We start from the raw sequence: 27,361 nt of genomic DNA, 5'->3' as shown, positions 1-27,361 counted from the left end.
TCACCCTCTGGATTGGTCTTCTGTTTGAATATACATGTGGATGTCACTGGCTGGGCCAGCATTTATTGCCCATCCCTGAGGGCATTTGAGAGTTAACCACATTGCTGTGCGTCTGGAGTCACATGTAGGCCAGACCAGGTAAGGACAGCAGATTTCCTTCCCCAAAGGACCAGATGGATTTTTATAACAATCAACAATGGTTTCATGGTCATCATTAGACTTTTGTTTTTTACTCCTGGTTTTTATTGAATTCAAATTTCACGATCTGCCGTGGAGGGCTTCGAATCTGGGTCCCCAGAGAATTACCCTGGGTTTTTGGATTACTAGTCCAGGGACAATACCACTACGCCATTGCCTCCCCTGCGTAACCTGACTCCAGATATAAATAAATGTGGTATCCACTTGCAGGAGCAACTGGTCAAAATCTTTCTGAATTCAGTGATGTCATAGCTTGTAAAGATCTCCTCAATCTAGTTTGGTTCTGCAACCCTCCTCCACTCACAATGTAGAGTCATCTGAAACTTGACCAATGTATACCTCCCTCCATCGCTCCACTATTGACCAGAGAGGCCCATGACCCCCACTATTAGGAATGTTCCCCGATACTTTTTCAGTTTTTGCTGCTTCTCTCCCCAAAGCCCCCTTAACATTTAGTTCTTTGACCATAACTTGCCCCAACCTTTCTCCCTACTCTCTCTCGCTCAGGTTCGACCCCCCCCCCCCACCTCCCCAACTCTGTGAAATATATTCTGTCCTTCCATGGATCAAAACAAGTGCAAGTTCTTTGGGAAAATAAAATGTTGAGCAGGTATATAAAGCTCTTTTTATTTGGTGACTGACAGGACCAGCTCTCCCCTTAGGGGAAAGAGATAAAAACGTAATTAAATCCAACTTAGGAAAGGATTTAAAGCTCGCAGAAATGTCAATCCCGTTACATTTTACCGTTCACTTGGGATGGACTTTTATTAAAAACCCTCTTAAACTCTAATATTTTTCTGAGTGTAGTAATGCCACAGAGCATGTGTAACCAAACAAGGTTGCCATTATATATCCCTCGCTGTTTGAGGAACATGTCAAATTTATCATATTGATCTGGAAATAAATCCAATCAACCTGTTTCAAGACTGCACCAAAAAAAGCGTCCCAATTTACATTTTTGCTTTTCTTTAAGAATACTTTTCTTCTTGTTTCAAAAGAGGAAAGAAGAACTTGGGCAAGTATTAAGCATTTTTTTATTTTAAATTTTGTTTAAAATAGAGATATTTCTATTCATAAACTCAGTTCAGCATTGTGATTGCAATAGTAACATGACATTTAAAGGCTTTTAATGTTAAGTCGTATAAATGTTTTCTATTAATATAAAGGGTGCAAAATTCTGATTGCTGCTGGTGCAAAGATAGTCTGACTCAATTATACAGGGCCAGGATTATTGGCCATAAATCACAAAAACCAGAGTTACATTTGCGTCAAGTTCCAGTGGAAATGGATACTGGCAGAAGAAACATCTGAGCCCAGGGCAATGAAATGAGCAAATGACAGGATAATGAAAGCCAAAGCTGCTGTCTCTGAAAATTCATCAGACCCCATCATTTCAATTGGCTTAAGCCGGGCTTCTTGGAAAGAAACATAGCTTAGTTTGATTGTCTACCAAGTTTAAACAATCAGAAAACTCTTTTCTTGACTATGTAACTAAGAAAGGATTGGGTAAACTACCAGCAGAAGACCATTGGAGTCAAGTCTAGAGGTAACAAAGGCATGGGTGTGACTTTGGACAAGTAACAACTGGTGCCTGTAAAATTCTACTTCAACAAACCTTCAGTCAACAAGGGAAGATAATTTGTGAATTTATGTATGTGGCTGCAAAGCTATCAAGTTATAGATGAGACACACTTTGGCAACAATACACTCATGGAAATAAGAATTATCAATAGGTCAGAGACTACGACGAACCTGATTTCTACACGGAATAGGTATGGGTAAGCAGGAATTTGGCTCGGAATGTAGTTTTATCGAGATGTCGACCCATTTAGTCTGGTCCCTTAAATTCTAGCTAATTCTGTGAGGAGCTCCCAGAATACACTGGGTATTCTTGTCCTTTACAGTCTCGGTGGATGCCACTGGGACACCATTGCAAGAAGAAAGACAAAGTGCAACCTCATCTCTACACTGCCATCACTCCAGGCAGCAGTTCAAGATGGGCACTGCTGATGTGGCCTTGCTGATACAACTTGTCCATCCCAAGCACACAGTGGCCTTATCCCCAAGATTAGAGATGGGGCTTTTGGTTTGGAGCTAGGTCATTCAAGACCACGGGCTAGGAAATTAGAAAAACAGAGTTCAAGGCTATCAAAGCAGGTCAAAACGGCGTGAGTTGCTCAGTTACGTCACTCCGTGCGGGAGCACACCACCATAACTGTTGCGGTCAACATTATTTCGTACCTATAACTGAATGAAGACCCATCTTGTATTTTATGAGATTGGCATGGAGAAGTCTACAGTTTCATGTAAATAACAAATGCTTGCATATAAAAATTATAGTTTAGTGCAGAAATACACATTGACAGCTTGTTCACTAGCTCCTTTAATCCCAGATGCCTGCAGTTATTCAAGGAAATGGGCTATACAAAATGTTCTCCAGGATGAGAAGTCCAAAATGTTTTATATGGCTTGAACACATATTGAATTCTTTTAATGTTGCATTTAGCTACTGATTCTGCATAATTATATATTTAATGTGGATGAATTTTAAGACACTTCATGCAGAAATTTATTTCTGAATCACCAATAGATGTTCTTAGCAGCTGGATACTGAAGGGCAGGTTCCTTGATGTTGTATTCAGAGTAGTTCATGATCAGCACAGGGTGTGAGGCCCACGGGTGGTATTCTGTGCATGATACTGAACTGATTTTATTGGATGTAATGTTTATGAGATAGTGCTATGTCCACTTACAGGCCTGGTTAGGTCCACTAAATTATTAACTTGAATACAAACCAATCGCAAAATAAATTCCTCGTGCTACCCTTACAGAGTCCTGTAACTTGCTCCCTCCAAGACCTCACTACTTAAGTAAAAAATAAAAATGAGAAGTTTTAGCAGTGTCACAAGTAGGCTTACATTAACACTGCAATAAAGTTACTGTGAAAAACCTCTAGTCGCCATGCTTCGGCGCCTGTTCAGGATCACTGAGGGACAATTTAGCCTGGCCAATGCACCTAACCGGACTGTGGGAGGAAACCGGAGCACCCGGAGGAAACCCACGCAGACACGAGGAGAATGTGCAAACTCCACATGAACAGTTACTCAAGCCAGGAATCAAATCTGGGTCCCTGACATTGTGAGGCAGCAGTGCTAACCACCATGCCCCCCTATTTAAAGCTACAGTCTCATATTTGAGGGAGCTGTCTTATATTTGATATGATGTGGAGATGCCGGCGTTGGACTGGGGTAAACACAGTAAGAAGTTTAACAACACCAGGTTAAAGTCCAACAGGTTTATTTGGTAGCAAAAGCCACACAAGCTTTCGGAGCTGCAAGCCCCTTCTTCAGGTGAGTGGGAATTCTGTTCACAAACAGAGCATATAAAGACACAGACTCAATTTACATGAATAATGGTTGGAATGCGAATACTTACATTGTTTTGTTTCTTAAAGACTTGATTAGTTGTGAGTGGAGAGAGCATCAAGACAGGCTAAAAAGATGTGTATTGTCTCCAGACAAGACAGCCAGTGAAACTCTGTGGGGGTTACAAATAGTGTGCCATGAACCCAATATCCCGGTTGAGGCCGTCCTCGTGTGTGCGGAACTTGGCTATCAGTTTCTGCTCAGCGACTCTGCGCCGTCGTGTGTCGCGAAGGCCGCCTTGGAGAACGCTTACCTGAATATCAGAGGCCGAATGCCCGAGTTCTCCAAGGCGGCCTTCGCGACACACGACGGCGCAGAGTCACTGAGCAGAAACTGATAGCCAAGTTCCGCACACACGAGGACGGCCTCAACCGGGATATTGGGTTCATGGCACACTATTTGTAACCCCCACAGAGTTTCACTGGCTGTCTTGTCTGGAGACAATACACATCTTTTTAGCCTGTCTTGATGGTCTCTCCACTCACATTGTTTTGTTTCTTAAAGACTTGATTAGTTGTAAGTATTCGCATTCCAACCATTATTCATGTAAATTGGGTCTGTGTCTTTATATGCTCTGTTTGTGAACAGAATTCCCACTCACCTGAAGAAGGGGCTTGCAGCTCCGAAAGCTTGTGTGGCTTTTGCTACCAAATAAACCTGTTGGACTTTAACCTGGTGTTGTTAAACTTCTTATTATATTTGATAAACAGGACCTGGTGGATTAAAGCTACATTTTCCTCTGTTGTTTGTTGCTTTTTAAAAAGTCATTCAGCACTTCTTTAACCAGTTTGCTCTCACCGTTTGCCCTCCACAGCTGCACGCAGCATGTTCAGCAGGGGCGTTCCGTTGGGCCTGCCAATGGCTGTGCTACATTTGGAAGAGGAAGTGTTATTCCAGTGGAGAGGGGAAAGGCTGCTGCACCTGCACAACAGGCAGCTGGGACGCAGCCACAGGCAGTCCAGGAATTACAACACAGCCCCATGCAGTTCAACAGCAACAAAACTAGCAGAGTTTGGCTTTCAGCTTACAGACTGCAGAGGTAAAGCCCTCTGTTGGACTTTAACCTGGTGTTGTGAGACTTCTTACTGTGCTTACCCCAGTCCAACGCCGGCATCTCCACATCATGAGGTAAAGCCCTGCCAGCAGCAGTCAATATTATTACCATATTTAACTTCTATGGTCAAATCAGACAGTTGTTCATGTTAATTGTATTATTAACGTTAGGGATATATAGGTGAAAGGCACTGACTGACCTTGAGAACATATGAAGTGAGACCACACCCCGTACATTAAGGAGGGAGGAAGGCCTCCTGGCCAAGTTGGCCATCAATGGGGCCAAGCAGTGGGAAGTTGAAGGGGTCATCCAACCTGACTGTCTGCCCCATTACTGCGGCAACACTCACAGCCAGGTGACCTTGGACAGGGAGCTCGAGCATGCTTCAGATCTTCTGTGACCGGTTGGCCCCACCGGGGGCTGAGGCGCATCATCACCCCCCAGCAATGACATCTTGATTTAATTTATTCAGTTTCCTTTTGATGTTTTATTTTAGTCACAGTGCCCTGCCAGGGGCTGTCACCCCTGAAAATTTAGTTTAGTTTATTTATTACCATTTTATTATATAAAACGTGGCTCGCGAGGGAACTGAAAGATCTGGTTGCCTTATGCAATGAACTGCCCACAGTGGAACAGCAGGGTTTGCGAAGAGATATGTGACATGGAAAATTCAGCAGTTGAAGGTGATGATCATGATCAGCTTGAGGGACTTGTACTGGTCACAAGGCACTTTGGTCACGTTAATAAATGTATTAGTCAACGGATTCATATGATTGTGCCATAATAGATAGGTGTTACACCTCAGCAGTGTGCAGAACAGATTGGATAAATGATTATCTAGATTCACTCAGTAGTAATGGCCAAAGGAAGGACAGAGGGTATGAAAGAGGGTATGTTTCTGGTTCAAGGATGGCACCACATTGAGGTCACTGACAAGGTTGGTGATTCCATGTAAAATGTCTAGAGTAAGCCACTTCATTAGTACAGACATAGTTTCTAGTAAGATACTCTTGCTGCTAAGCGCAAGTCTTCCATGAAAAAGGCATAAATGAAGCTGGGCAGGGAACATGATAAAGCAATTGTTTTTTAAAAGTCATTAGACCTGCAGTTTACCCAATCAAAGCATCACTGCATCTCCTTAACGAAAACTGACATGTCTAATCGAAATGTTAGAGAAGTGTTAACGGCATCGGGTGATAATAATTTGAGAGAAAGAAAGCAGATTGTCTTAAAGTTACACTGGCAATTTGCCACTTCCCATTGTAAGTCTTTCATTGGCATGAGATGTTAATGAGGTAGTAATGATGTGGAGATGGACTTTAACCTGGTGTTGTGAGACTTCTTAAAATGAGGTAGTAGCCATGGATTTAAAGGCATCAGACAAACGTTCTCATTTTATATTTTCTAGACATGAAAACCAGATGCAGAATTTCTACATTAATACATAGAAGAACAAAAGGGCGACAGTACATAAAGTCACGGAAAATGGATATAAAGTGCACTGGGAGCACCAGCTAAATTTCTGATTGACAATGGGGAGAGGGGGGGCGATGACAGCAGATTGAGAGCGCCAGATGGTGATAGAATGATTTTGATTCACATCCAAAGGACAACTGCCTAGAGTTGGTACTTGGGTGACATACTTGCTAGAAGAGGCCAGTGAACGGAGGGATGTGACTATTATAGGGGCAGCAGGGAGAGCTACTGGCAAGTTCAAACATTGGCCAAATATCCAAGATGATCGAGAGAAGGTAAGATCCATAGGCAAACAAATGGTGGAAAGCAAAAGAATACATTGCGAGTTTGCAGTGGATCTGGGAGTATCTCTTGCACCAAGGAACCATCGCATAACTGCATTAGAATCTCTGATCATGGGAAGGAGAGATCCTATGGCAAGTATTCCAGTAAAACAAAGGCCATAGATCGACTCAGTTATACAATAGAACAGAAATTACAGAACAATCTAGGAACACTACTAGGAGCAGGAGCCCTTACAATCTAGGAACACTACTAGGAGCAGGAGCCCTTACAACCAGGAAGTTTTGGTTAGAAACCAGAAAGTTTTGGTTAATTAGAAAATAAATTAACAAGAGAGGCAAAACAAGAAGAGTTGGACAGTTGAAAGGAATTCGATGTCTACTCTGAAGTGCCAGAGGACAGTCAGCCTTCTCACACAGATGGCAGTAGATGGAAATGTTCTCCCAGATAGGACCTACAAAGCGAAAGTAGTTTGTGACAAAAGCAGAAAATGCTGGGAAATCTCAGCAGGTCTGACAGCATCTGTGGAGAGAGAAAAGAGCCAACGTTTGGAGCCTGGATGACTCTGAGCTCTGACATTCTGTTTCAGATTCCAGCATCCGCAGTATTTTGCTTTTATTAAAGTAACTTGTGGTTTCAAAGAGAGTCTTGGAGATCAAGATGGTAGAGTGATGTAGAAGGGAAGCTGTAGAAATTATACAAATGTGTTTATAGAATGCATGATGCATCAAGGGGCATGGTGTTTCTTGGTTCAGTCTGTCGTGCTGAAAGTTGGCTGTATGCAGCTGAAAGCAGATCCAACAATGTTCTGATATCACAAAGGGAAACTTTTTGGAATCTTTATACTGCACGTTGATGATTTTCTTTGGTGAGGTTCTGTAATATTTGAGCAATTTGTTGTAAATAAGATGAAAGGGAAATTTAAGATTGTAAGCCAGCCTTTGGGGCATTTAAATATATAAATTTTGACATTCAGCAGAAGAGGTCAGAAGTAACTTTGAATCAACAACCTTATCTAGAAAGTATTATTCCTACCCCGATAAGTTGTGCTAGTTCATCACATCACAGAAATGCGATCTTATATCTACAGAAGAAACAAAGCAGTTAACATAGGAACATAGTAATTAGTTAAGAGCTTGATTGGACAGTTTAATTGACTGTATAATTCAACAAGACCAGCTCCCAGTTTTGACGTATTGGAACCAAGTCTTCTTTCTCTTCCCACACCTAATGGTACATTAAAGCAGACTTTTGTCTGTTTCCATAGCTTGTTATTTCTGGAACAGGTCACTAGTCTGCCGCCAGAGGCTTATAGCTTGAGGGGCAACACTCCATATCAAGTGTGGCTGACCAGAATCTGTCCCACTCTTACCACCAGCCACTGGCATGATGGAAGGATTTACGGGTTAACACACTCAACCTGTTTGACTGCATTATGAACACACGTTCTTGGCCATCAAGTCCTGGGGTGAGGCTCGAACCCAGAGCTTTTGGCTCAGAGGCAGGGACACTACCCATTGTGCCACAAGAGCTCCACTGGAACAAAGTACAATGATGAAACACAGAACAATGATGGATGTCTTAAGAGCAAATAAAAACATTAAACAAATTAAACATAGAGAAACACATGCATAAATTTCAAGCTCTGGGAGAACCTAAAGGACCTGAAATTAGTCTTTCTCAGTGACAATTCCTACATCCATCTTCCAGATGGGTCATCGGGTAGAGCTAAGTTTATAATATTTTTGATGGGCGAAAATGGAAAATGTTGTTCCTTGGTCTGGGAAGCTAAGAAAATAACTTAAAAGGTTAAAAGTACTTCAGCTACAGGAACACTGGCTCTTGTAGAAGCAATAGGTTAGGTTTTACTTATCAAATACTTTTAGGGGAAATTCTATACAAGGGATGGTTTGAGAACATCCTGAATGTTATATAAATAATTGTTCCCTGTGGGATAACATACATTCGACAAGATGTGTGACTGAAAAAAGGTTAAGGATTGTCTTTGCTGATGTTGCAAGTTAGCAATTGTTAGATTGTTTTACATAATAGGAACGCTTGCAAAAAGTGACTATTGGAGATCCTGGAAGAATTGTCTTATGATGTGATGTACACAATATTGAAAATCATTTAGTCCTCTCTTCCTTCAATTTGTTTTGAAATATTGTCCATTATACTGTTTTAATTTAAAGAAAAGAGGGCAATCTGTTAATGGTATGTTAATTCTATTATTACGGTTAAGGATGCAGAGGTGGGGGGCATTGATTAAGTACCCTGAGCACAAATAAAGATCAACTTCTGGGACACTGTGCATTAGGGAGGAAGCAGACATATGTAATGCCACATTCTGTAAATAAATCTTGTATTAAGCAGAAGATGGCTTCTTGTTTTCCACTTCACCATCTGGCTTCAGGATGAATTAACAGTTCAAACATAATGCTGTTTGCCAAGGGCAGCAAGTTAAACAATTTCTCCACAAAATGGAAATAAAACTCTTTAACCAATCTGAAAGCTACTCATCGACGTAGAGGAAAGTACAATTATACTTATGCTGTGCCCTGAATTCTGCTGGAAGAGATAGTCAGTGATGTTACGAGATTCAATGAGCTAAAATCCACAGGGCAGCACAGAGTCACTGTTAACCTGTATGCATCCTTCTCGTGATAAAATATTCAAATTCCAAACCATTGGTAATACCAGGTGGAGTAAAGCTCCTGCAGAGGTAAAATTACCTAGAGCTGGGTTTTTGTGGAAATATTAACATGGTCAAAAATTAGATAATAAAAGTGTAGATGTTTTATGTTAATAAGTCAGGAAATGTCCAGAATAACTGCAGCTCTACAGAGAGCAGAAAAATAAAGACAAGCGAGGAACAGCACAAGATACAGCATTTGATTTCAACTAAAATAAGACACATGTGGCATACACTGTAGACCTGGTTTACAGCTTTTGTACATCACTGTAATCAAGATAATACAAACTAATAACCTCAGTCAGAGAATAAATGGCAACTGTTTGATAATGCAAGTGGAGTGAAAAAAACTTTCAGATTGGTACCTTCCTACAGCTGATGAAATTTAGATCTGCGTTTTCATCCGAAGATCCAGCTGCAGAGGTTAAAAGTTCAACTTTCTTATTTTTATTATATTAAATAAGGAATAAATAGCTTGGTAAGGGTTTGTGCTTACACACTTCCTTAAGATTTCCAACCTAGGTCATCACCAGCCTAAAACATTAGAGGAAGTCGCAAAGGTTAATTGATAATCCTCAAGTTATTGTCCAAGACTGCAGATCTCCATCAAGCCTAAAGTGCTTGGCTTCAGGTAATGTTTGTACAATGAGTGTAGGAGACAATTACACATTGCTGAGCATGGTGATCAGCTAATCTGATTGAAATCCTATGTTGGTGCATCCTCTCCAGACCTCTTAACTTCATTTCAATCTTTACCCCTGACAGTGTCTGCAGAGTGTGTTTGGGAGGAGGAAAATGGGAACACTGAAGTAGTACAATATTTAAAAACAACTCACAAGCAGAGATGGTAGACCATAAACAGCAACGCTACTTCAATTACTGACGTCAATGGTGAGAAAGTCCATAAGACCTTAAGATATAGGAGCAGAATTAAGCCATTCGGCCCATCAAGTCTGCTCCGCCATTCAATCATGGCTGATAAGTTTCTCAACTCCAATCTCCCACCTTTCCCCATAACCTTTGATTCCCTTATCAAGAACCTATCTATCTCTGTCTCAAATATACTCATTGACACGGCGTAATAGCTTCAATCAGGCCATTGAGGTTGGCCTATGAGAATATGAACTCTCTGATTAAGGAGGCAATTGATAGGCCAATCAGAGAGTCTTATTATTGTATTTAACGGGGAGTGTCAGTTCCTCTGGCACTCCCGAAGGTAGACTGCTGACTGATAGCACTTTGTACTGCTGTTGGAATTGTAAATAAAAAGATTTTGGTGAAAGGACTTCTGCCTCCGAGGACTTATTACACCTGGCCCCTAGATACTTCTGTGGCAATGAATTTCATAGATTCACCACCCTCTGGCTGAAGAAATTCCTCCACATCTCGGTTCTAAGTCAGCAATGACATCTAATAAAGTGAAGATAGCAAAGAGGAAAACATTTTCCAAAAACTCAATTCCTATTTTGGATCAAATCAAAAGCTACGCCCAAATTGAGCCTAACCAAATCCGAAAAATCAAGTTCTTCCTGTTAAAACTATTTTCCTCCTTATGTTCCCAAGATCGGCACAGGAGCTATAGTAACCACATTTATAATGCATAGGATAAAGCAATTGAAACATTGGCCTCAACTAGCATGAAACTTATAAAGATCTGCAAGTTTTACATCAGTGTGGGGCTGCTTCCAATGTGCTAATCTGTAATTGTAGAATAGTCTGCCACTGCACCACATGGAAGAAAACTGTGTAATGAATATGTAATGGGTTCTTGCTGTTATTCGACAGACAGCGAGAGAGTCAGAAATACTAGCAGGACCAGACGGAGCAGCAGGCTGTGTGTTCTTTGGACATGCACAGATGCATATGGTACTGAACAAGTCAACTCAAACAATAACTATAATCTATGAAAATACTCTTGATAGCCAGTTTAGACAGACCGCTTATCTCAGCAAAAATCTGCGCTCAGCCACAGAGATGCTGGGGATCATGTTGACAGCTGTACCATTGTTCCTTATTCAAAACCTTTGTTTGAATTGCACTTTATTTATCTGTCTTGTGCTGGAATGGACTTTCTTTATCTGTTTGAACAGGTTTGACTTTAACTCACTCAAACTTGTATAGAGTTAAAATCCCGCCCCGTGTGATTGAATATTTATATAATGAAATGAAGGCCGGAATTTAAAATTTGCTCCTCAGGGGACTTGGGGAGCACAATTAATTAAATTAACCAATTCCTCTAATGCGAGCTTATCCAAAACATGGCAGATGGGCCACTACCCAGTCCACAGACCCGGTGTTCAAAAGGCATCACTGAGTCAATTTGAAGATGCTTCAAAGAGCTGTCCCTCCAATCACAGGCCGTTTCTCTCCCGCATTCACTATCATCACTGATGAACCAATCAGCAGCAATTGTAGGAGAAAACTGTTTCTGATTGGTGGAATGGCTTTCTGAGGCCTGAGAATATAGCACAAGAGCAAGGAGACTGTTCGAGAGGGAGGAGGTGTAGCAGTGTCTGCCTAGAAAAGGAGTCGGGGAATGGGGGGGGTGGGATGAGAGAAGAGGAGGGAGTGAGGAAGAAGAGAAGGGAGTGAGGAGAGAGGGTGTGAGAGAGTGTGTGAGTGTGTGTGTGCGTGCGCGTGCACGCGCGCGCGTAGGGAAGTAAGACTGAGCGACTGAGGTGTGGGGGTGAGTGCGAGTCTGTCTTATGCCCAATCTCAGTTTTCCCCCTCTCTCACCACCACACATACAAGTATCCACTCACATTCACCCACCCATCCACATGCACTGATACTCTCGCACTAGAATCATCATAGAATCATCATCATGGAATCCCTACAGTGCAGGAGAAGGCCATTCAGCCTGTTGAGTCTGCACTGACCATAATTCCACTCAGCTCCTATCCCCATAGCCTCGGGTATTTACCCTGTTAGTCCCGGAAAACCAGAGGAAACCGACTGTACTTTTGTTCAGCAAATGTTCATTTCCGTAAACCTCAGCATTTTTTTGGAATTCAGTTTATCATTGTGCCAGACATTATCTTTCTGAAATATGCTCATCGGTCCCTTGAGTGAGCAAAATATGCACACGTGGCCCTTTGAGTATGAAGATTGGCCAAGCCTGATTGCTCGAATGTGGACCTGGTGAACCAACTATATTAAAACTTGTGTAAATATTCCAACTTAACATATATGGGAGAATTGCAACGATAGAGCATTTCATATTTTGTAAATACACCACAATCTGTATAAAAATGTGTGATTGCATCGTCACAATAGATGGGTAAGCGGAAAAATTGAGGAAACAATCACACAGCAGAGTGTAGGATCAAGCGATAGAATATAGACTAGCACTAGCTGAAGTGCAGCACCTCATATTTGTCCAGTTAGCTGGACATGTTGCTGTGTCCCGTCCCAACCATTTTTGCCCACAAAGTTGCTATGAGCATGAGCCTATAACAGCACGGAAAGGACAACAAGGCATCTGGAAACTTGGTTAACGACACAGCCTGAAAAATGTGCTGGTTAGGTGCATTGGCCATGCTAAATTCTCCCTCAGTGTACCCAAATAGGTGCCGGAGTGTGGTGACTAGGGGACTTTCACAGTAACTTCATTGCACTGTTAATGTAAGCCTAGCTTGTGACACTAATAAATAAACTTAAAGAAAAGTGGGTTACTTAAGCAATGATATTCAAATGATTGAAATATAAAAAGAGGGAGGACTGAGAAGGAGCATGAAATACAGTCAAATCAGTTATACAAAGAGAAATAGAGAGAAGCAAACAAAGACTGAATTAGGAGAGAGAAAAGAAAGAAACAGGATGGGGAAAAAAATGTTCCCGATCTCTGAAAGTAACACAGTTACCCAAGTCTTATAACAAGAAGAATGCACAGAAGACAGTGAGTAAACTTGTGAAATTGCCATTGAGATTCAGAAATGTCACTGTAAAAAATGATACTCTCAGATCCCAAAAGCGTAATGCTGTTGTTATATAGAACAGAAAGCCATTGTGGACAGAAAAGTTTTCAGAGGAGCAAATTAGCCTGCTGAAAGATACTATAAAATGCTGTTCCAGACATCTCGATTTTTCCAGCGAAGATGCACAATTATGTAGGAAGCTTGGAATTATCTGTGTTTACAATCCTTCTTATCTTAGGTAAGGAAATGTACTTGAAGGTCTATAAAATCAGAACATGTTTTTTTCGTTGTCATGTCAATTAGGGGTTCGGCTATCAGGCTTATTTTGCGACCTCAGTGGAATTTAATCCTAAAGTCAAAGGAAATAAGGACCAAAGTGGAATCTCACAGTGGAATGATGCTTCTATAGCATGCATTTGACATTTTTCAAAGCTCCAACAATTCCCTATGTAAAGAAATAAGGCTCTAGACTTCTAGCTGCTCATTTTCTGGGCTAGAGAGGTTGACTGCCAGTCATTAACAACCAACACAGAATTGAAAGAGTACTTACATTGTTAATTACTGGACTTAACTTTCTCTGGCAAATTTAATGGGCAACTAACATGCAAATGCAGAATCATGAAAACTACAACAGGATTAAGGACTTAACACTGTTTTCGCAAAGCCAACAGCAGCCAATCAAAATTGTCCAGCATCTTGTGGCGATTCACAATTTGCCCCAGGTTATTAGCTGATTTCCAATGGGCCTTATTTTTGCCATGAATTCTGGACTCTTTAATGGAACAGAAATTTTAATAAAATAAAAGTTGTAATTCTTGGTGGTGGTGATGGGTTAAACCAAACATAGTTATTTCACCCTGACCAATATTCCTCACTTGTGCACATCAGATTATACCTTTCTTTTCTCAGACACCAGGGGGATATATAGATAGAGAACAAAATTAATTAAGCACCGTTTAATGCAGAAGTCTGCAAAATTAGTTCTGTCTCACACCAGTGCTCTGATGTGCATTGACTATAATGGCACTAGACTGATGTGTTGAAAAATATAACAGCGGATTCAAATACGGTTTTCATATGGTTAAGAACATATTGTAGAAGCGTCACATTAGCCATATGGAGATTGCAAACTGGTAACACATCTGCCTTTTTAAAACAGCAAACATTTCACATGGAATGCCAATATTGTCTATTTAATTCTACAGAAGGTGAATGTTGAGTGAATGTGAGACAGACATCAGCACTGAATGATACCTGAGATACAGCACTTACATTTTAGATTTTATTTATGCACGAGTGGGTCACATGGCTGATTGGCAATGAATGTTGGCCTAGCCAGTGGCACCCACATCCCGTGAAAGAAATCACATTCCTGCATTCACAACATCAATGGGATTTTCATTTGTGTTTAGTGTTGGACTCAGGACTTCAACAAGGTAGAAATTCATTTTGACCTATTTTTGGCCCTGGACTTGGCACTATGAGGGCAACGCACAACAAAACCAAGAAGCTGGAGGCCAGCCCGAACTGGCCTTGGGCCTCATTTTGCAACACTGGGTAAGTAGCCGGCAGCTGCTGTGTCTTCACAGGCAGTTTGTTTCTCAGGACGGTGGAATTTTGGACCATTTATCTTACCAGAAGTCCCAGGAGACAAAGGGAGAACAAGAAGTGGGGGCTGATCATAGCCAGCAGACAGCACCCGCTGGGGTGAGTTCAGAGACAAGGGTTTTTTTTTATAGAACCTTAGTTAGGCCACACTGGGAATATAGTGTTCAATTCTGGTCGCCACACTACCAGAAGGATGTGGAGGCTTTGGAGAGAGTACAGAAAGGATTTACCAGGATGTTGCCTGGTATGGAGGGCATTAGCTATGAGAGGTTGGAGAGACTTGGTTTGTTCTCACTGGAATGACAGAGGTTGAGGGGCGACCTGATAGAAGTCTACAAGATTATGGGGGGCATGGACAGAGTGGATACTCAGAAGCTTTTTCCCAGGGTAGAAGAGTCAATTACTCGGGGGCATAGGTTTAAGGTGCGAGGGGCAAGGTTTAAAGAAGATGTACAAGGCAAGTTATTTTTACACAGAGGGTGATGGGTGCCTGGAACTCGCTGCCGGGGAAGGTAGTGGAAGCAGATACGATAGTGACTTTTAAGGGACGTCTTAACAAATACATGAATAGGATGGAAATAGAGGGTTATGGTCCCCGGAAGGGTAGGGGGCTTTAGTTCAGTTGGGCAGCATGGTTGGTGCAGGCTTAGAGGGCTGCAGGGCCTGTTCCTGTGCTGTAATTTTCTTTGTTCTTTGTTGGGTTCTGTTTATTTGGGTGGGATTGTGCAATGTGGGGACCCTGCAACCTTCCCACCTCCTCTACCGATTGAGTCCTGGTGGGGGCGATAAAGGGCAGCCTTCCTGTCCGCAGGCGAATTGAAGGTATTAAATGTCCACTGTTGGGCTGGGGATTCTGGTTGAACACCTGTGCTGGGTGACGCTGGTTGAATCCCAGTGGTAGGAGATGCTGGTTGAACATCCGTGCTAGATGAGGAACCTGTCCCAGGGATTGTGGTCAGTAAACCCAATAATACCTTTCAAGAGGGACAGGTCCCTTGTTCAAAAGCACCTGAGCAAGGGACCCAATGACATCCCTTTGCTGGTGAACCCCTCCTCCACCACCCCCATCCCACTCATGCTCACTATCCAGGGGTCCATTGCTGATTCCGCCTGCAGGTCTGGAGTGCAATACCAGTTGTGCCCACTGCTCCTGGTGGTGATGCCAGAACTGGAGAGCTGCCAGTTCTGGTCCAGATCCTGGCCACCAGCTCTCAGGGGGTTGGATTTCCACCATACTGAGGGTTTGATCAAGGGTGAAGCCTAACACTGGTTAAGTGCTTGATTACCTGCACTGGACTTCCTGGAGTGAAGCAGTGCAAAGTTCCCACCAGTTCCACTGATGGGTGAGAACCCCATCACATTCATTAAAGTTCACCCTGTAAAACTGCCACTGACAATCAGAAATATCATAGGAGACATTGAACGTCTATGAACTCTAAAGCATCATATTATTGATGTATAGACGTGCAGTAACCATGTAGTAAAATGTTTTCGTGGTCAGTATTGAATTATAGATGTGAAGCTTGGAGTATTGGGAAAGACTTACAAAAGAAATGTGATGCTTAAGAATGATCCTAAGGGTAAGCTGGATGGAGAAAAGAAGCAGCACTGAATGTGGCCGGGGAAACAAAAGAATTCTTAAATGCTATCAAAAGGCAAATGGAGTTATGCAGACATGTTATCCGTGCAGTTGAAGTGTCTAACCACCACTAGAAGAATTAACACAAGAAGACGTAGAGGTCGACAGAGAAGGAAGCAGCTAGACAGAGGGAGAATCCAACTCCAATCCCACCTTGTGTATTTAAATGTGGGGCTGGGACACTTCCAAAAGGGGTTCTCGATGGCGCTAACCACACAGTATGGTCATTCCCCCGCGTTTCTCTGGTCCTAGCACAATTTGCAGTTGGGGCAGCACAGTGGTTAGCACTGTTGCCTCACAGTGCCAGGGACCCGGATTCGATTCCGGGCTAGGGTCACCGTCTGTGTGAAGTTTGCACTTTTTCCCGTGTAAACATGGGTTTCCTCCGGGTGCTCAGGTTTCCTCCCACGCTCCAAAGATATGCGGCTAAGGTTGATTGGCTATACTAAATTGACCCTAGTGTCAGGGGGATTAGCAGGGTAAATACGTGGGGTGATGGAATAGGGCCTGGGTGGGATTGTGGTCGGTGCAGACTCGATGGGCTGAATGGCCTCCTGCACTGTAGAGATTCTATGAATGTACAGGGCTGGAAAATCATGTCCCAAGAGTGGAATTCAATGCCAAGCCCTCCCCACAGGAGTGTTTGGAGGCAAAGTGGGGTCCATTTGATCGGGCGGGTGGGGATCCAGCTTCCTTCGATCAAGCTCCTGGTTGGAAGGGAGGAGGATGGCTACTTAAGGGCGTCATCTTGCCGTTGCTGGTATACAACCAATGGTAAACATTGGACTTGCAATCTCGGGCGGCTGCTCTGTTGGGTTTGCCTTCCGGGTGTGTCTGGTATTCCCTGGCAGTCACCGCCCGATCAAAGACCAGGCATTGGGAAGGATGGAGGGTCTACTGAATGCCAGCCTCATGCTTCTGATCCCCTTCTGGAGCCCAAGGCATCACCATGATAATAGGCATGTCATGAGAATTTCATATCCCACATGTTTTCTATACTTGCAGCTTATTAAAATATCAATTCTGTTATATTGAAAAGACTAAAACTATTCTTTTCTGTCTCAATTCCAAACACCGTTCCCTAGCTACCAACTCCATCCCTTTCCCTGGCAACAGACTGAGACTAAATCAGCCTGTCTGCATCCTTGGTGTCATATTAGACCCTGAAACTAGCTTTTCTGATCACATATTCTCGTCTTCACCAAGACTGCCTATTTTCAGCCCTGTAACATCGCCCAAGTTCGCAATGTCAGCTCAGCTGCTGCTGAAACCCTCATTCACGTCTTTACAATCTTTACACTCGGCTATTTCATCACAATTCTGGCTGGTCCCCCACATTCTATCCTCAGTAAACTCAAGGTCACCCAAAACTCTTCCTTCCATGTCTTAGCTGCAGCAAGGACGGAGAGTTTGGCACTCAGCGGGACCAGAAAATCCCACCAGTGTGAACAGTGGAAAGATTCCGTCCATCATTTAATTGGAGGCATTTGAGAGAAGGTTCACTAGGTTGATCCCTGGTGTGGAGGTATTGTCTTCTGAGGAAAGGTTAAACAGGTTGTGACTCTGCTAGTTGGAATTTAGAAGAATGAGAAATGATCTCATTGAAACATATAAGGTTCTTAAGGGACTTGACAGGGGTAAATGCTAATAGGATGTTTCCCCTCATGGGACAGTCTAGGACCAGAGGGCATAGTCTCAGAATAAAGAATCATAGAATTATAGAATCCCTGGAGAGCAGAAGAGGCCATTCAGCCCATCGGGTCTGCACCAACTCTGACAGTATCTTACACAGGCCCTCTCCCCTGCCCTATTCCTGTAATCCCACACAGCGAAAGCATCACTGAGATCTGGGTCTTTTTAAAATTTGATTTATTATTGTCACGTGTATTGGGATACAATGAAAAGTATTGTTTCTTGTGCACTATACAGACAAAGCATATTGTTCATAGAGAAGGAAGAGAGAGAGTGCAGGATGTATTGTTACAGTCATAGCTAGGGTGTAGAGAAAGATCAACTTAGTGCGAGGTAGGTCCAGTCAAAAGTCTGATGGCAGCAGGGAAGAAGCTGTTCTTGAGTCGGATGGGACATGACCTCAGGCTTTTGTATCTTTTGCCCGACGGGAGAAGGTGGAAGAGAGAATGTCCGAGGTGCGTGGGGTCCTTGATTATGCTGGCCGCTTTGCCGAGGCAGCGGGAGTGTAGACAGAGTCAATGGATGGGAGGCTGGTTTGCGTGATAGGTTCTACTTGAACTCACACAAATGTAATGAAACTACAGTGAATTATGACAGATCCCTGATGTAATTCATGATGGAACTACAGCAAAGCTTTAACAGTTTTCAAATAATTCCTCTGACAAATTTTGGTTAACATTGGAGAGGAAAACTGAAAGTTTTTATCTGCCATGCATCGTTATTTACTCAATTCTACTGTTTTGGTTCCAGGTTACCGTGAAAAATACATGGTTTTTAAGGTCTTCTTGTACAGGAGTCACAGAATGTTAACATGCATGTTATCACAATCAATTTGGAAGGCAAATGGTATATTTGCCTTTATTACAAGGAGATTGATGTACACGAGGCAGGAAGACTTGCTGCAATTATTAGAAGACAGCTAGAATACCGTATACAGCTTTGACTGCTTTCCTAATGAAAGATCTACTTGCCTTAGAAGGCATACAATATAGGCTCATTCGATTGGTTCCTGAAATATGAAGTCTGTCCCAAGGGAGAGATTAAGTAGAACAGGCCATTATTCGGAGGAGTTTAGGAAAGTGAAAAGTGATCTCATTGAAAGATAAAAAAAATGTTTAAGGAGTTGACAGGATAAATGGTGAGAGGATGTTTCCCCCTGACTGGGGAGTCAAGATCAGTGCAGGAACCGTGAGTTTCCTGCCATTGTGGTCCAGACTGAAGTCAACCCACTCACCTGGTATTTTGGTCTCTGGGTGTCAGGCATAGGCTCGAGTTGAGGTTGCCACCTCCCAAGGCAGGTCTGAGTCAGCAACAGAGGTGGGCAGATGGCGAGACTGGCATGACAGAGGGCTCACCTCCATTTACTGGGACATCAGTCCAGTTCAATTCATGGTTATGCCCACCTGGGCTCATAACTCACCCCGCCACGTTCTTCACATCTCCCAGACCCCTTCCATTACCCCAGGTCTCTCCATTTCCTAGTCTTCCTGTACTCCAGAAGCAATGAGCCACTGTCAAGCCTGCCCAGTGCACTGGCCCTCCCTCAGGTCAGACCGGGGGAGGGACCACCTCCAGACAGCTGGAGGCCAACTGAAAACTCCTGGTCAACCTCCATCAAGTAGTCTTAATGGCTCTTTAACCGGGTCAATTGGACCCGCTGTTTGCACTTGTCCATGTTCCCGGCCCCAGTACAAGTTAAAGAACCTGAAAACTTTCAAAAGAGACTGTTGAAAGGTAATCTTGTGGTGTGGAGAACGATCTGTCTGATCTCTTGAGAAAGGCAACCCCATGCCAATAGATGATTTACTTACTTGTTGGTCACTGCTTGGACATTTTAAGAAACAATGTGTGCTAATATTGGTTACTATCACTGGCAATATCCCAGCTGCGTTAAAAGACTAAAATGACATGTGGCGACTGAATTGAGACCATCAATTCACTGTTAGTTGTGATAAGTGAACAGTTGTGTTTATACGGTCAGGGCATAGTTCCTCCAGGATCAAACGGGCTGTGTGTCAAACACTCAACTAACAAATCACAAAACCACCGGCAGAAATCTATATTTACTGTCATGACCTTGCAGATTCTCCTCTGGACACTTCTCAGTCCCCCTAGGGTCCTGTGGGCTCCTGGTTGAAAACCATTGCTCCAACCGCTTTTTACTTTCAGGCTCACTTAAGAAATAATTAATGGTTCTCATTTGAATACATTGCTAGAATTTGATCTTGGCAGAAGATCAACAAAGCATTAAATTCCAAATTCCAAATGAAAACACTTTGTATAAATCATGTCCATAATAGTTCCCTTAAATATATATTCCACAACTTTGCTGCCTGCGCAGAGATTGCACATACTGTTATGGTGGCTTTGAGGTTTTAAATTTACGCGAGAGGGATGTTGCCACTCTGTAGTGGAGGGTTTGGGGTGTTCCCCTTGTCTGCTGTGGGTCCCGATGTCCATGGTTGGGGGAGGAGGGCCTTTAACTTTACTTCAGGATGCCACGATCTGTGTTTAGGCCCTGCACCTCAAAAACGATGGCGCAAAATGCGCCTTGCTTTTTTTGACAAAGTGTCAGAAGATCTGCTATGTTTCTGGAGAGAAACACATCAGTTTTCAGTCAGAAACTGGCACTGCCATTTTTTTTTAGGAAAATTCTGCCCATGATTTTTCCAGTGTTGGGAATCCTTGCTGATTGCAAATATATACGAGGACATTGTGTGGGATAAAGAACAGTACAGCACAGGAAACAGGCCCTTCGGCCCTCCAAGCCTGTGCTGCTCCTTGGTCCAACTAGACCAATCGTTTGTATCCCTCCATTCCCAGGCTGCTCATGTGACTATCCAGGTAAGTCTTAAACGATGCCAGCGTGTCTGCCTCCACCACCCTACTTGGCAGCGCATTCCAGGCCCCCACCACCCTCTGTGTAAAAAACATCCCTCTAATATCTGAGTTATACTTCGCCCCTCTCAACTTGAGCCCGTGCGTGACCCCTCGTGAACGTCACTTCTGATCTGGGAAAAAGCTTCCCACCGTTCACCCTATCTATCCCCTTCATAATCTTGTACACCTCTATTAGATTTCCCCTCATTCTCCATCTTTCCAGGGGGAACAACCCCAGTTTACCCAATCTCTCCTCATAGCTAAGACCCTCCATACCAGGCAACATCCTGGTAAACCTTCTCTGCACTCTCTCTAACGCCTCCACGTCCTTCTGGTAGTGCGGCGACCAGAACTGGACGCAGTACTCCAAATGTGGCCTAACCAGCGTTCTATACAGCTGCATCATCAGACTCCAGCTTTTATACTCTATACCCCGTCCTATAAAGGCAAGCATACCATATGCCTTCTTCACCACCTTCTCCACCTGTGTTGCCACCTTCAAGGATTTGTGGACTTGCACACCTAGGTCCCTCTGTGTTTCTATACTCCTGATGACTCTGCCATTTATTGTATAACTCCTCCCTACATTATTTCTTCCAAAATGCATCATTTTGCATTTATCCGGATTAAACTCCATTTGCCACCTCTCCGCCCAATTTTCCAGCCTATCTATATCCTGCTGTATTGCCCGACAATGCTCTTCACTATCCGCAAGTCCAGCTTTGTATTTTACCCGAGCTTTCCAATACTTGCTGGTGCTGGGTGAATTCCTAGAAATTCTACAATACCATTTACATCCTTTACAGCAAACTTTTGTTGCGCTGGATTTTTCTTACATTCCAGAAGTACCAACATTTTCTCGTTCCTTTATTTACTGCAGAACGGAGAAATGAATCCCCATTTTGCGTTACATGAAATGATACTATTGATCACCTGAGTAGGGACACTTTATAAGTTTGACTGGAATTCAGCTCTCATATCTTTAGCAGAAGCATTAATCAATTGTATAAATGAACCCTTTATCTTGCTACCTATCTCTTCACCTCCTCAAAATCTCTCACTGTAACCCCGCTTATAAAGTCACTTCTAATTCTTTTGTTACTATTCTCCATCTTCATCCCTCTGTCAAACACAGGGGGACATTTACGACATTTAAAAGCATCATCTCAAATACTTCGAAATGGCCACATAATTTTAAGGCCTTGGCATGACACTTCTGCTTGTTGGGTTCAAACAGTTTGTGTCAGATTGTGTGAATGCTTTCCTAACTACAGGGCGCACAGATAACAGAGAAATAAACACCAGTCCTTCCTACCCTGAATGATTCCACAATACCTGTGTTAGAGCTACTAAGAGGATGAAAGCTATAGGGGTTTGCCCTCCATCAAAGAAGTTCTTCACACACTGAATGAAACATAGAAAGAGAACTGGGACTTGCTTTTGCACAATTTCTTTTTAAAGCTTCATGCGTCGAAACAATTTTACTTATTTGCACTAAGAACATACGTCTTGGTGACATCACAGCAGTGAAGAAAGGATTTGAATTTATTTCAGGAGCTGGGATTGCAGGGTGGTTGATTCATTTACTTTCAGAACCAATGGAGGCAATACAGAGAATAGCCATGAGGGCTGACCGCTGGCAACAACAGATTTGTGTTATGGAGGAAAGACTCTTCAGTCTTGGGGAGAAGGACATTAAGTGATGTAAACAAGGCAAGTTCAAGCAAAGCTTCCCGGTAATCATAGAAACCCTACAGTGCAGAAAGAGGCCATTTGGCCCATCGAGTCTGCACCGACCACAATCCCACCCAGGCCCTACCCCCATATCCCTGCATATTTACCCGCTAATCCCTCTAACCTACGCATCTCAGGACACTAAGGGGCAATTTTAGCATGGCCAATCAACCTAACCCGCACATCTTTGGACTGTGGGAGGAAACCTGAGCACCCGGAGGAAACCCACGCAGACACGAGGAGAATGTGCAAACTCCACACAGACAGTGACCCAAACCGGTAAGTCACGTTATGACAACAAAGCAGCATAGACCAAAACTGGTGACTGGATAATGTAGGATATAGAGGGCAGCAAAAATTTAACGTGAGAATCAGAATGCTCTTCCAGATAAGCTAGGCGGGCAAAAGGCTTAAAATCAAACCATAGTAAGACAATGTGGTGGTGGGGAAAAATATAATGCATCTTTCTTGATGACTAAACAAAGAACACCCTTCCTAAACAGTATTTATCTGATCATCTTGCGAACTACAAATGTTAGGATTATATTCACTGGAGTTTAGGAGAGTGAGAGGGGATCTCATAGAAACTTATAAAATTCTAACAGGGTTAGACAGGATAGATTCAGAAAAAATGTTCCCAATGGTGGGGGAGTCCAGAACTAGGGGTCATAGTTTGAGGATAAGAGGTAAACCTTTTAGCACTGAGGTGAGGAAATATTTCTTCACCCAGAGGGTGGTGAATGTGTGGAATTCACTACCACAGAATGTAGTTGAGGCCAAAATATTGTCGGATTTCAAGAAGAAATTAGATATAGCTCTCGGGACCAAAGGGATCAAGGGATATGGGAGGAAGAGGGGATCAGGATATTGAATTCAGTGATCAGCTATGATTAAAATGAATGGCGGAGTGGGCTCGAGGGGCTGAATGGCCTACTCCCGCTTCTGGTTTCTATGTTTCTATAAATGTCAATGGCACAGCAATTCACAATCAGGAGTGCTGATTTCTTATAGTGTCAGTTTTAGCTGTGTTTCTGCAAGTCACAAATAATTGCCTTAGTTTTAGGAAAATTGCATCTTGCATTGAGCTTGTTGCAGAAACTAAAACGCTGACCCAAGTGCCAATGAAGGATGCACGCACAGAGCAACAGATTGCTATTTATTACTACTGAATCCAAAAACAGCAAAATTAGGGTTCTTGATCATCTTCAACCAAAACAGCAGAGTGGTCAGGGATCAAATTTAACACTGGGGAGCAGTACAAAATGGACAGTGGCAATCAGAGTTCCTATTATACTTCACCTCAGTTCCATTAAAGTCAATTGCTTAGAAAATCAGGCAATGATTAAAGTGGACTGCCAATCAGTATTGTCCATTTTGCTGTATTGTCCATGTGAAATTTTACCCCTGGCACCTTATCAAAGCTATATTGTGAAGAAAGGGGAGGATGAAAAGATTTGAACATGAAATATTAATAGATAGTTAACGTTAGACCCAAGGAGCATGATTAGTTACTTGCACTGATTCAATAATTAAATATCACATCCTATTGCTACACCTGTGTTTAGCAGAGCGAATCCCTTCAAATATCCACAAGTATTTTACATCCAAGGCAGAGATCTGAATAACAGAGGCTTGACATGAGCCAAATCAGCAGGATGAATGAACATATTATGTTCACTTGAATTCACCATTTAGCCCGTTATCTCATAAAAGTAACAGATTCTGTCTTCCCATTTTCACATGAATAAAGGATGATTTACATTTCACTGCACATTCCATTTAACCAGTAAAATACACATTGTGTAACACCCTCAGTTCTCAAAAATCCACAAGGTAGCTCTAACAAAATACAATTCTGAAAGGATCTCTGCTTTGTTGGATTATACCATTTTTACAAATGCAATACAAAGCATCATCCTCAATTACCTTCCGTATCATATTCAGTGACATTTCCATCATATTAGCACATTTCCATCAAAAAAAAGTGTTGCTTTAAACGATTTCCAAGCATCCCAAAGTAGAAAATAATCGAGGCATTAATTAAACATACTCACAATTAGCTGTGGGTTTCAGATCACGAGGCTCAAACAAAGGCTTCTTTAAAATTCATAGTTAAGAAATCTTCTTTTCAGATCTTTCTTTCCCACTACGAAGGCACGTTTTGCATTCTCAGCAATCCTTTGTGAGAGAAGACGGAAGTTCGGCTACAGCAGGTATTCCTGTTTGCATCTTCATTATGAAGAACGTAGCATCAGCAGTATATCTCCCTGTCAGGTCAAGTTCAATACAGGAAAAGCCAGGGGTTTTGTTTATGGCTCCAAAGCAGCTAATGATTCTGAGATTAGTGGAACCATCTAATTGATCCTGAATTCCACCTGAAAGATACAATTCAGTCAGAATTAATTCATTCAAAGCAAATCTGGGGAGAAAATAGCTCTAATCAATGAGATCAATGCTTTTTTTTTGGACTCTGCGCTGTGAACTTGCCCATGTAATCAAAGTCACTGGCTGAAATACAGGGGCAAATTTTTACCCACGGCAGACACTGGGTGGTGGCTGGTGGAAAACACCAGCTGCCTGGCTGAGAACATGGGTGGGACTGCCCATTCCATGTTGAGGGGCTCATGCTAATGGGGCTGCAGACTCCTTGTGCGCATCCACAGCAACACTCTGGTTAGAGGTTGCTGTAGTATCAAATGGCTCATGGAGCCTCCAGCCTGCAAGAAGCTGGGTCCATGGAGTGTCTCCAATTTGGAGAAGGATAAGAAGCCAGAGTGGCAATGCCAGGTAGTTTCACAGAGTGTGTGGTGAGGAAAGACTCCACTTTAGCACTGCTGCCAACCGATACCGGGCAGCGTGCGCATTCCACCTGGCTCGTTCCGAAAATAGAATCTGCGTTCCAAAGATGTTAGAGAATTCAGATTAGCCTCAGATTATTCGGCTATTGTTGGGTTCAGGTAGCCCCAAGGGAGTGTGGAAGAACGGCGCTGACAACCCCTTCAATGGAAACAGAGGAGTGAAGTCCTTGGTCGCAATATGTTACCCCAGCACCATCCATACATTCAGGCAGGATGCGCAAAAATTCAGCCCATACAGAGAAATCAATGATAGTAAATCTATGCAAGGTCAGACAACACACAACCAATCCACCAAGAGAAAAAGCAATATACCTCAAAGAGCTGAAAAACAAACAAGGCAATGGCAGAAATATAGCCGGTTTGAGACCTAAATATTCCCAACAGTTTCCATGGTGATGTTGCAGTACGGTGACTGTTATTTTGGTCCTCTCTGCAGTGGTAATGAGATTTCAGAGAAGTGGTGATTTAAAACCATCATTCACTTCATCAACTACTGTTCTCACTGTTCCTGCTGCAAAACCAGTTGCCCCCCCCCACTTACAGCAGAGAAGCATAACACAGTCAGACCACAAGACTCAAAGACATTTCTTCAACTTGTCACCTTTGAACTGTTAAGGACCAAATTTAAACAGCAGCTCATGAATTTTCTTTTAATTTAAACAGGAAGAAGCAATGTAAAATATAAAAGACACATTAATCAACAGCAATATTTGCAAAAGTATTCATCTGCCATTCATCATAGTTCAATCAATACTACACGCTCCTTCCTCAGAAAAAAACACAACAAGCACAATCTCATTAGCACTGTTTGCTGCAGGAGAGTCTGTTTCAAATCAAATGCTCCAACACAAAGTTTTATGGGCGGCACGGTGGCATAGTGGTTTGCACTGCTGCCTCACAGTGCCAGGGACCTGGGTTCGATTCCCAGCTGTCTGAAGTTTGCACATTCTCCCAGTGTCTGTGTGGGTTTCCTCCAGGTGCTCCGGTTTCCTCCCACAGTCCGAAAGACGTGCTGGTTAGGTGCATTGGTCGTGCTAAAATTCTCTCTCAGTGTACCCGAACAGGCGCCGGAGTGTGGCGACAAGGGGATTTTCACAGTAACTTCATTGCAGTGTTAATACAAGCCTAAAATAAACTTTAAACTTAAGCTTAAACACAAATGTTTAATAATGGGATAAAATTCAAAATTTTTGCAGGGCTTCAAACTGGGTGGCAGCAGGTTGACTGTTGTCATACAACCTGCCTGACTAATTGGCATCAATAAAACCCCCCAGTATTTTAACAATGTTTCGAAACACATCACAAGATGGCTTCCCAATTAAGGTTGCAAGCTTTTAAGCAGTTTAAATAGGCCATCATCCCCTGCCTTTCAGCACCCCCTACGCCTTATGGAGTGTGTTTTTGTTCTAATTATCTTGAAAGTAGTGACTCATGTTCGGGAACAATGTTCTGGGTGTAGGCAGTCCTGTCATTCTTCACCTAAGTGTAACCATGAATGAGAAATATCTGTATTCAGCCAGCATATCACAGCTTCCCCTGTTATCAGGTTTTAGCCAAGAACCACACACCTTCGTGTTCCAGTAGTGAGACCACAATCAGGAGCAGGAACGAAACAACCAGCTTTTTTAAAGAATTGCTTGCTCAGTACAAGGAGTGACTATCAATGCAGGGGAAATGCTTCTATTATTTGTAACAAGTATCGGAATTCCACACACTCAGCAGTGGATCCAGAGAAAGAAACTTTGAAGGTTTTGATTTTATTTGATGCCATTCACAACCTTAGGAGATCCCACGGTGCTCTGCAACCAATTAAGTGTTTCTGAACTCTAAGAAATGCAGGAGTCAACTTGTACACAGCAAAGTCCCACAAAGAGCAATGTGATATTCATCAAGTAATCTGCCTTTT

At 42.7% G+C, this 27,361-nt stretch overlaps 1 protein-coding gene across 1 annotated transcript in view; it reads right to left on the bottom strand.

Moving 5' to 3' along the window:
• Positions 1 to 27,361, bottom strand: part of ptprea (protein tyrosine phosphatase receptor type Ea) — a 221,154-nt gene that overhangs the window by 169,680 nt on the left and 24,113 nt on the right. The window contains exon 2 of the mRNA XM_078223445.1: positions 24,652 to 24,972. The gene's annotated coding sequence lies outside the window, so the exon portion shown is untranslated. The remainder of the gene's footprint in view (positions 1 to 24,651; positions 24,973 to 27,361) is intronic.

This window comes from Mustelus asterias, chromosome 11 (genome assembly GCF_964213995.1).
Source record: "Mustelus asterias chromosome 11, sMusAst1.hap1.1, whole genome shotgun sequence".
NCBI classification, from domain to species: Eukaryota; Metazoa; Chordata; class Chondrichthyes; order Carcharhiniformes; family Triakidae; genus Mustelus; species Mustelus asterias.
The sequence above is the reverse complement of the archived record's forward strand: the minus strand, read 5'-3'. Positions and strand labels throughout refer to the sequence as shown.